Raw genomic sequence first — 12,225 nt, 5'->3', positions numbered from 1 at the left:
CTGATGGCCACCACGCTGGATGGTGCAACAGAGCATTGTCATCATCACAGAAGCCCCTGTCAGAGGACATTGCATGAGAGAAAAGGAACCTAAACAATGAGACCTAGAAGCTCAGATGCCGAGAGCTCGGGGTCCAGCAGGAAGAAGAGCTGGGAAGGGGGATCAGGGGCCACAAGCCTGAGGTAGGCTGGAACTGAGAGACTAGAACACAGGGAGGGAGGAGCCTGGTGAAGGGCAGAGCCTCTGAGCCACTGGCCGCCTGGGTTCGAATCCCAGCCCTGGCTCTTCCCAGCCGTGTTCCTTGAACAAGTTCTGTGACCCCTCCATACCTCACTTTCTTCCCCTGTGAAATGAGGACGGTAATGGTGCCTCCCTCCCAGGGCACAGTGTGTGTGTTTGCTGTTACTGTGGCTGGCCCAAGGGGAGATCAGAGAGGCAGGCACAAGTCAGACTGTTCAGGCCTGTGGGCCAGAGAGAGAATGCTCCCTTGTCTCCCAAGTTCAAAGGGAAGGCTGCAGGGTTTCAGCATCGAGGGCAGAGGGTGACCACAGCCAGCAGAGAATCATGACCCATCTGAAAACGTTGGTGGCCTCCACGCAACACCAGTCAGGCACTGGAACATGCAAAATGAGCCCACATTTGCCAAGCCTACTTGTTTCTCAAAAACTCTAGAAATATAGAGTTTTTTGCCACAAAGTTCCCTGACATGTTAAAATGGGCCTCTTTTTCTCAAAGTTTTAAATATCTTGAAGAATTAACCGGCCACCTGCTAGGACATCTGGTCTACCCCACAATCTACAGCTCCCAACATCAATAAACCAAAGTCTACAGCTAGAACCCCCATGAGCCAGGTGCTCCAAGAGGAAAGCAATGCATCCTTGGAACAAGAGCAGCATGTCCAAAAGTCACCAAATTAAATTGGAACCAAAGAGGCCCCCAGTGCCTGAGTGAAAGGGGCCCCGTGCTAAAACTATGAATAAGCTGCATACATTTGTAAATATTTTTAGACCTTTTGGTGGTAAAAACAAATATATGAAAACCAATATTTTCTTCCCTCTCAGGTGGCTAAATGAATTTTTTCTTCATTCTCTGCCTCGTCAAGTATTTTAGGGCCTCATTCTTGAGATATTCACCATTAACTGTTGCTTTTCCATAGAAGGTTTTCTTCCCAAAATATTAGGTATATAACATGTTCCCTGGGATCTAACCTCAGTCCACCAGAGGAGAACTAGCTATAGATCTGTGATTACTGTCACTCTAGATGGAGGGAAAGACCCATCTTATGACAAAGAAAATGAAGAAAAACTCACTGGCTTTGCGATTTATCCTTCCCACCTCCAGGCCTGCGTCTTCCGGTGCTCCAGTCGGGAAGGAAAGGCAGGCATTGGGTGGCTAATGGAAGGTGATTTGAATACTAGGGAAGTAGACATAGCCTCAGAAGAAATAAACTTCTAGAACACCCTCCACTGCTGGACCTGTAAGGATCAAACTCAGGAAGCGGCAATTTAGAAACACAAATTACTTTCTAAAGAGTGTGGGGATCTCACTGGGGGAAGTTTGGGCTGACCCTGACCGAGCTGCAGAGCTGTGCTGAGGCTGGGCGCTCCCAGCAGAGGTCGAACCTCCTTTCCATCCTCCCTCATCCCCCAACCCTCCTGTCAGTAGACAAACCCCTCAGAAAAACAGTCCAAGGTGGCAGCCTCCACCGTACTGGGCTGAGGTGAGGCAGGACTTCATGGCACAAGGACAGGACAGAGGAAAGCTGTTCAGCTTCTGACAGCCAGAGAGCAGAGAGAGAGGGGGACAGGGCTGGGGACAAGATTTGGTCCCCAAGGGCGTGCCCCCAGGACCCACTGCCTGCGACTAGGTTTCACCTCTCACACTTTCCACCACCTCTTAAAGGTCCATTCAAATTAGGAATCTCTGAGCAGGTTAATCCACTGACGAGGTCAGAGCCCTAGTGATCCAGTCACTCTCCAAGGGCCCCACCTCTGAACTCTGCTGCACCGGGGACCAAGTCTGTAATACGTGACCCTGAGGGGACAATGCAGATCCAGAGCAGTGCTGGCTTAGAGTGCCCACATGTCTCAGTCCAGCCTGGAGAGAAGAGAGGGAAGGGGAAACAGAAACCCCATGTACTAGGTCAGAGGCAGCTAAGTGAGACTAGAGCAGGGTGTGTGTGTGTGTGTGTGTGTGTGTGTGTGTGTGTGTGTGTTTTCAGTTACCAGGGATTGAACCCAGGGGTGCTTAACCACTGAGCCACATCCCCAGCCCTTTTTAATATCGTTTTATTTAGAGACAGGGTCTTGCTGAGTTGCTTAGGGCCTTGGTAAGTTGCGCTGAGGCTGACTTTGAACTCATGATCCTCCTACCTCAGCCTCCAGAGCCGCTGGGATTACAGGCGTGCACCACCACACCCAGCTAGAGCTAGGTCATTAACCTGCAGTCTGTAGATCAAATTGAGGGGCTCCCTGAATTAGGAATTAGAAAAAATATCTTTATCTTAATTTTCACCAACATCTATGTGATCTTCTGTTGCAAATGTTGGCAACAACCCACAGTGTAGTAGCTTTATCTGAGACTGTCACAAATGGTAATCACAGATAGTCTCATTTCCTATTTCACTGGTGGAAAAAATCACAAAATAACATTATTTGGATCATTTCATCAAAACCGTGGTAGTTACTGGGACTTCTGCTGGATAGTGTTACTTAATGCATGAATAAGGAAACTTACCTATTGTACAATCTCTAAAATCACTTTTTCCTATGGAATCCAAGACATGAAGTGATTAGTAGCCCATGGACAAGGTGTTGCTTGTACAATCTTTTGAAGGACTTGTTGCTTGTGTTTAAAGAGTATGAATTCAACCAAGCAAAGGAAAAGGAACACATTTAAGGCTAGGAAACAGCATTTAGAAAAGCACTTTGTTTTTTTGTTCTTGTTTTTTTTTTTTTACTAGTGCATTTTAATTATACAAAATAATGGTTACTCTGGGGCATATCTCTACGTGCAAATAACAGACTTTGCTTATATCCCATCCCCATTATCTTCCCTGACACTCCCCTCCCCCTATCCCTTTCAATAGTCTCTGTATTTTCATGTTATTATTTTTTCCCTTGATTCCACCATATATGATGGAAAACCTGTGATAATCATCTTTTTGTACCTGGCTTTTTTGGCTTAACATTCTGATGTTCAGTCCCATTTACTTTCTTGCAATGATATGATTTTGTTCTTCTTTATGACTGACTAGTATTCCATTGTGTATCAATACCACATTTTCTTTATCCTTTCACCCACTGACAGGTACCTAGGCTGATTCTATAACTTGGCTATTGTGAATAATGCCACAAGGAAACTGTGCATTCAGGTGTCTCTATAGTCTGCCGACTTTCAATTATTTTAGGTATGTACTGAGAAGTGGTGAAGTGAGATCATATGGTAGTTCTATTTTTAGATTTTTGAGGAACCTCTATACTGATGTCTATATGGCTTTACTTATTTACATTCCCACCAACGGTGTATAAGGATTCCTTTCCCCCCACATCCTCACCAGAGATTATTGCTTTTTGTATTCTTGATGATAACCATTCTGACTGGGGATAAATGGAATCTCGATTTAGTTTTGGGTGGCATTCTCCAATGCCACAGAGATGGAACAGTTTTTCATATAATGATGAGCCATTCATATTTCTTTCAGAAGTATCTTTTCAGTTCACTTGCCCATTTATTGATTTGGGGTGAGGTTAGGGTTAAGGTTTTGAGGTTTTGATATATTCTGGATGTCAATCAATCCCCTGTCAGAGGAGCAACTGACAAAGATTTTCCCTATTTTGCAGGCGGTCCCTCCACTCTCTCTGTTTCCTTTGCTGTGCAGAAGCTTTTGATAAGATGCAGCCCCAATGGTAGGGTCTTGCTATTATTTCCTGTGTTACTAGAATCTTTTTCAGGAGATCGTTGCCCGTGCCTAAGTCTTGAAGGATTTCCTTTCTGCTTTCTTCCAGCGGTTTCAAAGTTTCAGGTCTTACAGTAGGGTCTTTGATCCATTTTTAGTTGATCTTTTTGTGCAGAGTGAGAGATAAGGATCTGGTTTCAATTTTTTGCTTATGGATATGCAGTTTCCCAGCACTATTTGTTAAAGAAGCTGTCTTTTCTCCAATGTATTTTTTGGCAATTTTGGCAAAAATCAGATGGCTGTGTGCCTAGAAGTTTAGCCATTTCTTGAAGATTTTCCAGTTTATTGGTATATAAATTTTCAAAACAGTCCCTAATGATTCTCGGGATTCCAGAGATATCTATTGTATTATGCCCTTTTTTTTGTTTGTTTGTTTCTAATTTGGTTAATTTGTGTCTTTTCTCTCTTTTGAAGGGTTTGTTTTATCAACCTCGTTTATCTTTGTAAAGACCAATTCTTTGTTTCATTGATCATATATATTGCTATTTTAATCTCTTTTTCATTAGTTTCAGCTCTGAAATTTATTATTTGTTTGCTTCTATTGCTTTTGGGTTTGGTTCCTGTTTTTCTAAGACCTATCTTTAAATAGTAACCCCAAATGTAAGTGGGCTTTATTCTCCATTATTAAGTAGGGTATTAGGAATCATTAGGTATATATTTGCTCTCTCTCTAAGGTTTTTGTTGTTGTTTTGTTTTGTTTTGTTTTGATACCAGGGATTGAACCCAGGGGTGCTTAACCACTGAGCCACATCCTCAGCCCTTTTTTAATATTTTTTTCTTTAGAGACAGGGTCTCACTATCTTGCAGAGGCTGGCTTTGAACTTGAAATTCTCCTGCCTCAGCCTCCCAAGCTCCTGGGATTACAGGTGTGCACCACCACACCCAGCATCTCCCTGGTTTTCTAACGTAGGCACTTGTCGCTCTAAAACTTCCTCTTAGAACTGCCTTCACTGTGTCCTACAGACTCTGATTGTATTTCCATTTTTATTTGACTCCAGGGACTTTTAAGTTTCCCCCCCTGATTTCTTCAGTGACTCACTGGTCATTGAAAAGTTCAATCTCCATGCATTTGTAGTTTCTCATGCTGTTGATTTCTAGTTTGTTCCATTATGATCTGATAAGATGTAAGAACTTATTTCTGGCTTTTGTGTTATTGTTATTGTTGTTAAAACCTGCTTTATGGCCTGAGATAGTTTCTGTTTTGGAGAAAGGTCCATGAACTACTGGACAGAATGTGGATTCTGCTGTTGTTGGGATGTTTTGTAGCTGTCTGTTAAGCCCATTTGATCTATGGTGGAGTTTAACTCTGATGTTTCTTTGTTGATATATATATATATTTTTTTTTTTTAATTTTTGGTTTGTATGACCTATTTGTGAGAGTAGGATAGGTGTTGAAATTATTTTGCAGCCTATCTCTCCCTTTATGTTGATTAGTGTTTGTTTTATGAAACCGAGTGCAACATTGTTTAGAGCCTATGTCTTTACAGTTAGATTTTCTTCTGGGTTGTTCCCTTTACCAATATGTAGTGACCTTCTTTGTCTCTTATAATTTTGGTTTGGAGTCTGCTTCACCAGGTATGTATGTAGCTTCTCCCACTTGCTTTAGATTTTGTTTGCTTAGAATATTATTTTGCATCCTTTCTCTTTCAGTCTGTATATGTCTTTACCAATGAGATGTGTTTCTTGCAGGCAACAGAGAGTTGGGTCTTGCTTTTTAATCCAATCGGTCAGTCTGTGTCATTGGAGAATTATGGCTGTTTACGTTTGCTTAGGGCCTCGCTAAGTTGCTCAGGCTGAAGGACAGGTACCAATTTGTGCCATTTTGTTGTTTTCCTAATGTTTGATTCAGAAAAGCACACACTCTGCAGAAACTGTAACTGGTGTGACTACAGAGGGCCCCTGGAACTGGAGGGAGTGGAGAGGTTTAGCGTGTGGCTGGAACCCCATTCAGCCTGGGCCTTGTCCTCACAGAGGGCCCCAGATTCAGGCTCTGGGCCCTAATCACCAAATGAGATTCTGTGAACCCGGAATACATAATGCATGTGCATAATGTTTAAAGGGTTAGTGAAGCCAGACATTTTAAAAACACCCGTTTTCCTAATCCTGTTCTGACATGTCGTCATTGTTCTTCAGAGAATGTCTAATCCAGGTGTCTCTTGACCTCCAAGAGAATGACTTGCTGAGAGGAAAGGATTGACTGGAGGTGGGAAAGGGAATGAGTCAGCAAAAGTCAGGTCAAAGATCTGGGATTTCATCCTGAAAATTGTGGGTGGGTTTTGTTTATGACGCAATCAGTGCAATGCTCATTTGCTGACTCCCCTCTCAACAGCCATCCCCTTTCTTCCGGCAAGACAGCTGAGATTTCTTTTGGAGGACAAGCTCCAAGAAACTTTTAGAAACCAGGAAGCCAGCCATGTGATCCAAACCTAGTCAATCAGAGCCCAGAATTCCCTAAACCACAGTGATTGGCTCAGAGGTGAACCTATCAGTTCCCCTAATTCCATCCTTCAGATTGTGGGGATTGTTTCAAGGATGACTCACCCAAGTTGGCCCAATCAGAGTAAATCTTGGGATGTGCCTAAACCCTATTGGCGAAAGCCTTGTAAGGCTGGCTTGGATTTACAAGGGTTTAATGCTGAAGCTTCTCGCCACCAATATACCATCTGAGAATGATTCCAGACATGATAAAGCAAGATCCAGAGGTGAAGAGAGATGGAGTTCTGATGATATTGCACCCCTGGCTGCAGATAGGCTAGATGGATCCTGGACTGGATACAGTCGTATCTGGTTTAAGCAAAATCATGCCACATCTAGAGGAGGAATGACCAAGAGCGTTCTGCTTTAGAGCAAGTAGAACCAGAATTTCAACTTTGGAAACTGTACCAGTCCATTTTCGGTAAGGCTGAAAAAACAAACAGTCCTAAGCCTTCAGTGGCTTATGACACCGAAGGTTTATTTCTCACTCACATTAGGTAATGGTTACAGATCGAGTCCACTCTGTGGCTCCACTCCAAATATCTACCACATTCCAGGAACCAGGCTTAGTCTCTGGTAGAAAGTATCAGAATAATATCTGAAGCCCACTGTTAAAGATTCTGCTGAATGATGGCTCTGTCACATCTGCCGACATTCCATTGACCAAAGCTAGTCTGTGTCCAAGCCCAACATCCGTGGGAAGCACTGAGTCACATGGCAATGGGCAGGAACGCATGGTCCTCTGACAACAAGGGCAGTGACCAATTAATTTCCTCTTGCATCCTCAGGTCTCCCGGCCAAGACCTTAGAGGTAATTTGGTTCAAACACCTCATTTAATGGATAGAGAAACTGAGGCCATATTAGTTAACTTGTTCATAATCACGGGGACCACCCATGGCAGCGCAAAGGTGAGGATCAAGGACTCCGGCCTCTTGGTCCAGCATTCTTCCCTGCACCCAGGCCGCATCCCAGCAGCTCCGCTTTGGTGAGGAAGGAAAGAGTGTTCATGGTGGTCCTCTGTTTGTGCTCTTTAGTTCACTCAAGCAACATGTTTCCCAGCACAGAGGGCTGGGTGATGGGGCAGAGAGGGACTTCTCCAGCATCATCGGCCGAGCTTATTTCTCCTGAGGCACCCCGTAAGAACAGTGTGTTTCTTGCCTTGGAAACCAGCGCAAGAAATACAACGCCACAGCATTTCTGGACTTGGTAATTTAGATGTGGAATGGGGAGTTGGGGGCTCCTTTCATTCTGATTTGTTATTTACCAACTTCTAATCCAGCAAAGGAGGAGAAAAAAAAAAGTAATGGCTATTGAATAACTAGAAGAAGGCAGACACTTGTAGATTTGATACATATGTAAACTTTATCACTTGATTTCCTGGGTAGTTAGGGAATTTTTAAAAATATCTCCTGAGTGACATATTTCTCTCCACTCTTACTCCTTTTGACTACCCAGATCTCTATAGCATCGTCCAAATGCTAAGTGTGCATCTGATTGCAGCCACGAAGGATTTTGGAGAAGTCACAGTCTAAAAACCCTACTTACCTCGGTACAACTAGGACTGATCTTCCAGATGTGGGCCAGGCATCTGGGTCTGTGCTCCCAATCTGGGTCTTAGCTTCCCAATGTCCTGGGATTGGGACTGGACCTCTGGACCCATCCCCTGTATTCTGTTCCAAAGTCACTTACAGTAAAGGATCCCTCCATGGAATCAAGGGGTACTACATGCCCAGAGCTGAATATCAGAGCCAGGAAGGAACCTTCTCTAGTCTTCCTAGCTGGATCTCCATGTCTCTAATCCAGAAGGGGTCACCCATAATGGCTACTGGAGCAGTACCCCCTTATCTGTGATTTCAGTTACCCATGGTCAACCACAGTTCAAAAATATAAAATGGAATATTCCAGAGACACTAGATTACCATAACTCTTATTACAGTATATTGTTATAATTGTTCTATTTTTTTATTAACTATTGTTGATTTCTCACCGTGTCTAATGTACGAATTAAGCTTTATCATAGGTAAGCACATATGTACAGAAAGAACATACAAACACAGGGTTTGTGACTTATCTGCAGTTTCAGGCATCCATTGAAGGTCTTAGAAGATTCCCCTGTGGATAAGGGAGGAATACTTTGTTGAGAGAGGTGGGAAAACTCTATTCCCTTCAAGGACCCTCACCATATCTTTGCTGTTGTCCCTATCTTCTCCCCTGTGGCTCCAGGGTTTTTATACTTAGTATCTGCAATCAGTATGCACACTTAGTGTTTGAACGATGCTATAGAGAAGATTTGGATAGTCAAAAGGAGTGGAGAGTGGAGTCACTCAGTAAATATTTTTTTAAAAATTCCTAACTACCCAGAAAAATTTATTTCTGATTTCTTTTTCTTCCCAAAGTCCTCATTGACTCTCTGAGGCTCTCCCTTTACTGAATATCTTCATTAACTAGCACCGTATCTCCCTGTGTAATAGGTATTATTACCTCCATTCTGCAGATGAAGGAAGTGAAGTTCAGACAGGAAACTGAGCAATGTGGCCGTATGGTTATCCAGCCAGCATTTGAATCCACTGCCGGGTTTAGAGACCACAGATACTGAAATTCATTCATTCACAAATATCACAGAGCACCTACCATCACTAAATCCCATGTTAAACTAGAAATAAATGGTGAATGATACTCAGTCCTTATGTAACTTATTCAAAATTTACTCATAGTTGGCAAATATTATCTGAGCTCCCGCCCTGTGCCTGGGCCATAGTAATTTATAACCTGCTAGCGTATGCAGGCAAAGTCACAGGCTGCTAACAATCTACTTGGCCAAGTCTTACAATGATGGTAAGTAAAGGGGAAGTAAGAACAGAGGATGTGAGCGAGAACCATGTTTTCTGCCACTCACTTTGTACAGGGTCTGACAAACCTTGGAACAAGCCTCCAAATTTAATTCTCTCCAATTCCAATTTTCCCTTTGCTATTAGCCCATCAAAAGCAGGGACCTGCAGGGAGTTGAGACACACTGGTCTTTAGCCTGTTCTTGGTGGCTATAGGGAAAGGTATTGGAGCAGAGCCTGGAGCCAGGATCAATTTCCTCTTCCATCTGAGAATCCAGGCAGTGTGTACACAGCTCAGCAATGGGAGGGTGCAGGGGGAAAAAGTCTTGAGATGGTTCTAGAGAAGCCCAGAGATGGTTCTGCAGTCAATTACTGATGGTGAGTAAAAAATGAGGTCAACTCCCTGACAGCAAAGCCCCAGAGAGGCAGTGAAATACCACAGAACCCCCCATTCTCTGTGGCCCCAAGGACACACATCTAAAAATAGACACACAATACCACTTAGATCTGCCCAAGATTTCACAACTGCTGGCCCAGCACAAAATGTTTGACTTTGGCCAAGTCAAGACGCAATGAAAACCAGCCAGGAAGCTGAGCGTGACCAAGGTCAACATTTCACCAGGACCATAGCAACCCCTCTGCCTGCAGGCCCTTGACCACAGAAGCACAGACACCCACTGCCCCAAATCCTCATTAAGCTTGTTTTGCGATTTATAGAAAGCTCAGCTTGCGTGCCAGGGGCTCTGTTAGGCACTTGGTGTCAGGGACATTGAGTCGGGGGTATGGTGGAAGTTTGCCTGGAGAACTATACAAAGAGTGAGGAACGTCCATGATTTCAGTAGAAGAGGGAAACAACTACCAGCCTGGTCTGCGGGTGGGATGGGATAGAAAATATTTGGCAGAGAAAATAATTACAAACACATGAGAGGGGAAAGGCCCATGGCCCAGGCTAGAAATATGTAAGGAAATAAAATAATATAAAAACAACAACAACAAAAGATCTGGCATTCTATTTGTGGGTTTAAAACCAACTTTAAAGTGGACAATTCTACTTGAAGGACAAATATCGATGAGATGCTATTCACAGAGTCAGTAGCATATGCCAGAAGCTTCTCTCAGCCTTTATATATATATATATCATCTCATCTGCTCCCGATGCCATCCCTGTGAGGCAGATACTAAGATTTTTCCCATTTGGGTAAGAAAAGTGATTTGGACCCTTCAGTCATGAGCAAACCTTGGAGATCACCTTAAACAGTGATTCCATGTTTGTACATCAGATCTACCTAGGAAATGCCAAAAACTGCAGATTCTGGGGCCTGTTGTGGACACCTCAGTCCCAGTCATGTGTGATCACCAAGTTCCCCAAATGCTTCTCATCTGCAGCCTCGTCAGTTGCCCATCCAACTGACCTTGTTATTTTCTAGACCAGACCACTGAAGCCCAGGATAACCTCGCCCAGGACAAGCAGCCAACTGGCAGCAGAGCAGGACTGGCTCAGAGCTCACAGAATGGTGCCCGTGCTGGTACCCTAAACAGAGCAAAGGTATGGTTTCTTTGTCTCTCACTAAATTACTCAGCTGGACATTGCATTCACCCAAACCCCTTGACTCAATTTAGTGCAATGAAACAAAGATTTACTGAGCACCTATTATGACTTGCACACTGTGCTTGGTGCCAGGAATCTCATACTGAATAAGATCCATGGTTTCTTGCTCTTGTGGAGCTCAGAGTCCAGCAAAAGAGAAGAAGATTTTTTAAAAAACATAACCAACTTACTGAATGAACTGGAGTCAGTGAAAGCAATTTTATTTTTCTCGTCCTTGTCTCTTCAAACCTGCCCTCTCTTCCTATTCTGGAAAGATGCAATGAAATCAGAAACAAAACTATTCTGGAAATCTGACCTATTTTAGATAGAGCCTATCGCTTCTCGGCCTTTTGGCTAAGATCAAGTGTAGTATTTTAGATAGAGCCTACTGCTAATCTGATCATTCTTAAGCATGAAGAAAATAACCTCTCTTTATTTTTTGATAATTCATAAAATCCCATGTTTTGGGGTCAAGACTGCAAACTCTTATCCAGTGAAAAAGTTCTCCCCATTTTCACCCAGGACTGGCTCAGACTCAGTAAGAGCCGTCGAGAAGCGGGGATGTGGGGGTTCCTGATTCTTGCCCTCCTCTGCCACTCACTGTGCCTCTTGAGGCTCCTCTGGCACTAGGACAAGGGACCCAGAGGACAGGAAAGTGAGGTAAGAGAGGAAAAGAAGGTGAGAAGGCCCTACGGAAGCAGGACCATGTGTACTAGTTGATGTGCTTGGTCTTAGCAGTGGCCCAAGTGTTGCTTCTCTGTCTCATGAGGGTCTTGCTGTCAAGTGGCTTCCTTCTGACTCCCTCTTGCTATTAATGGAAGTGGCCTCCTCCAGCCAACCTCCCACCCATCACGTCCAGCACCCTCTCCTGTTCAAGCACCCTGTTGGGGTCACCTTGTCCCTTGACAGCTTCCCTGCTTGACCAAACTCAGCCAGGTTCTTCTGAGCCTTCTTCTCAACCTTGGCTCTATGACTTGAATGTGTTAGAAGGTGGAATCGTTGAGACACCGTAGGGCCATGAGGGATCTACCCTCATGATTGGGATCAATGCCATTTAAAAAAGTGTGAGTCCAGTCCCCCTTTGCCTCCTTGCCCTTCCACCTCTGCCCTATGAACATGAAGCACTTCTTTTCAATGGATGATGAGGCGTTCAAAGCACCATCTTGGTATCAGAATCCCCAAACCTGCGGGGTACCTTGATCTTGGACTTCACAGCCTCCAGGACTGTGAGCCAAAAAGTTTCTATACATTATAAATTACCCCGTCTGTGGTATTCTGTTATAGCAGCACAAAACAGACTAAGATATTTGGCCTATAAAAACTGCAAACTCAACATAAATCATTTCAGATACTCCCTTTTCCCCACCCACATTAA

The 12,225-nt window shown here is 43.8% G+C and overlaps 1 pseudogene; it reads left to right on the top strand.

The window, feature by feature from the left end:
- The first annotated feature begins 11,184 nt into the window (after positions 1–11,184).
- LOC125618189 lies at positions 11,185–11,311 on the top strand (annotated as a pseudogene).
- The last annotated feature ends 914 nt before the right edge of the window (positions 11,312–12,225 follow it).

Source organism: Marmota marmota, unplaced genomic scaffold (genome assembly GCF_001458135.2).
Source record: "Marmota marmota marmota unplaced genomic scaffold, marMar, whole genome shotgun sequence".
NCBI classification, from domain to species: Eukaryota; Metazoa; Chordata; class Mammalia; order Rodentia; family Sciuridae; genus Marmota; species Marmota marmota.
Note: the sequence above shows the minus strand (reverse complement) of the source record. Positions and strands in the feature narration are given on the sequence as shown.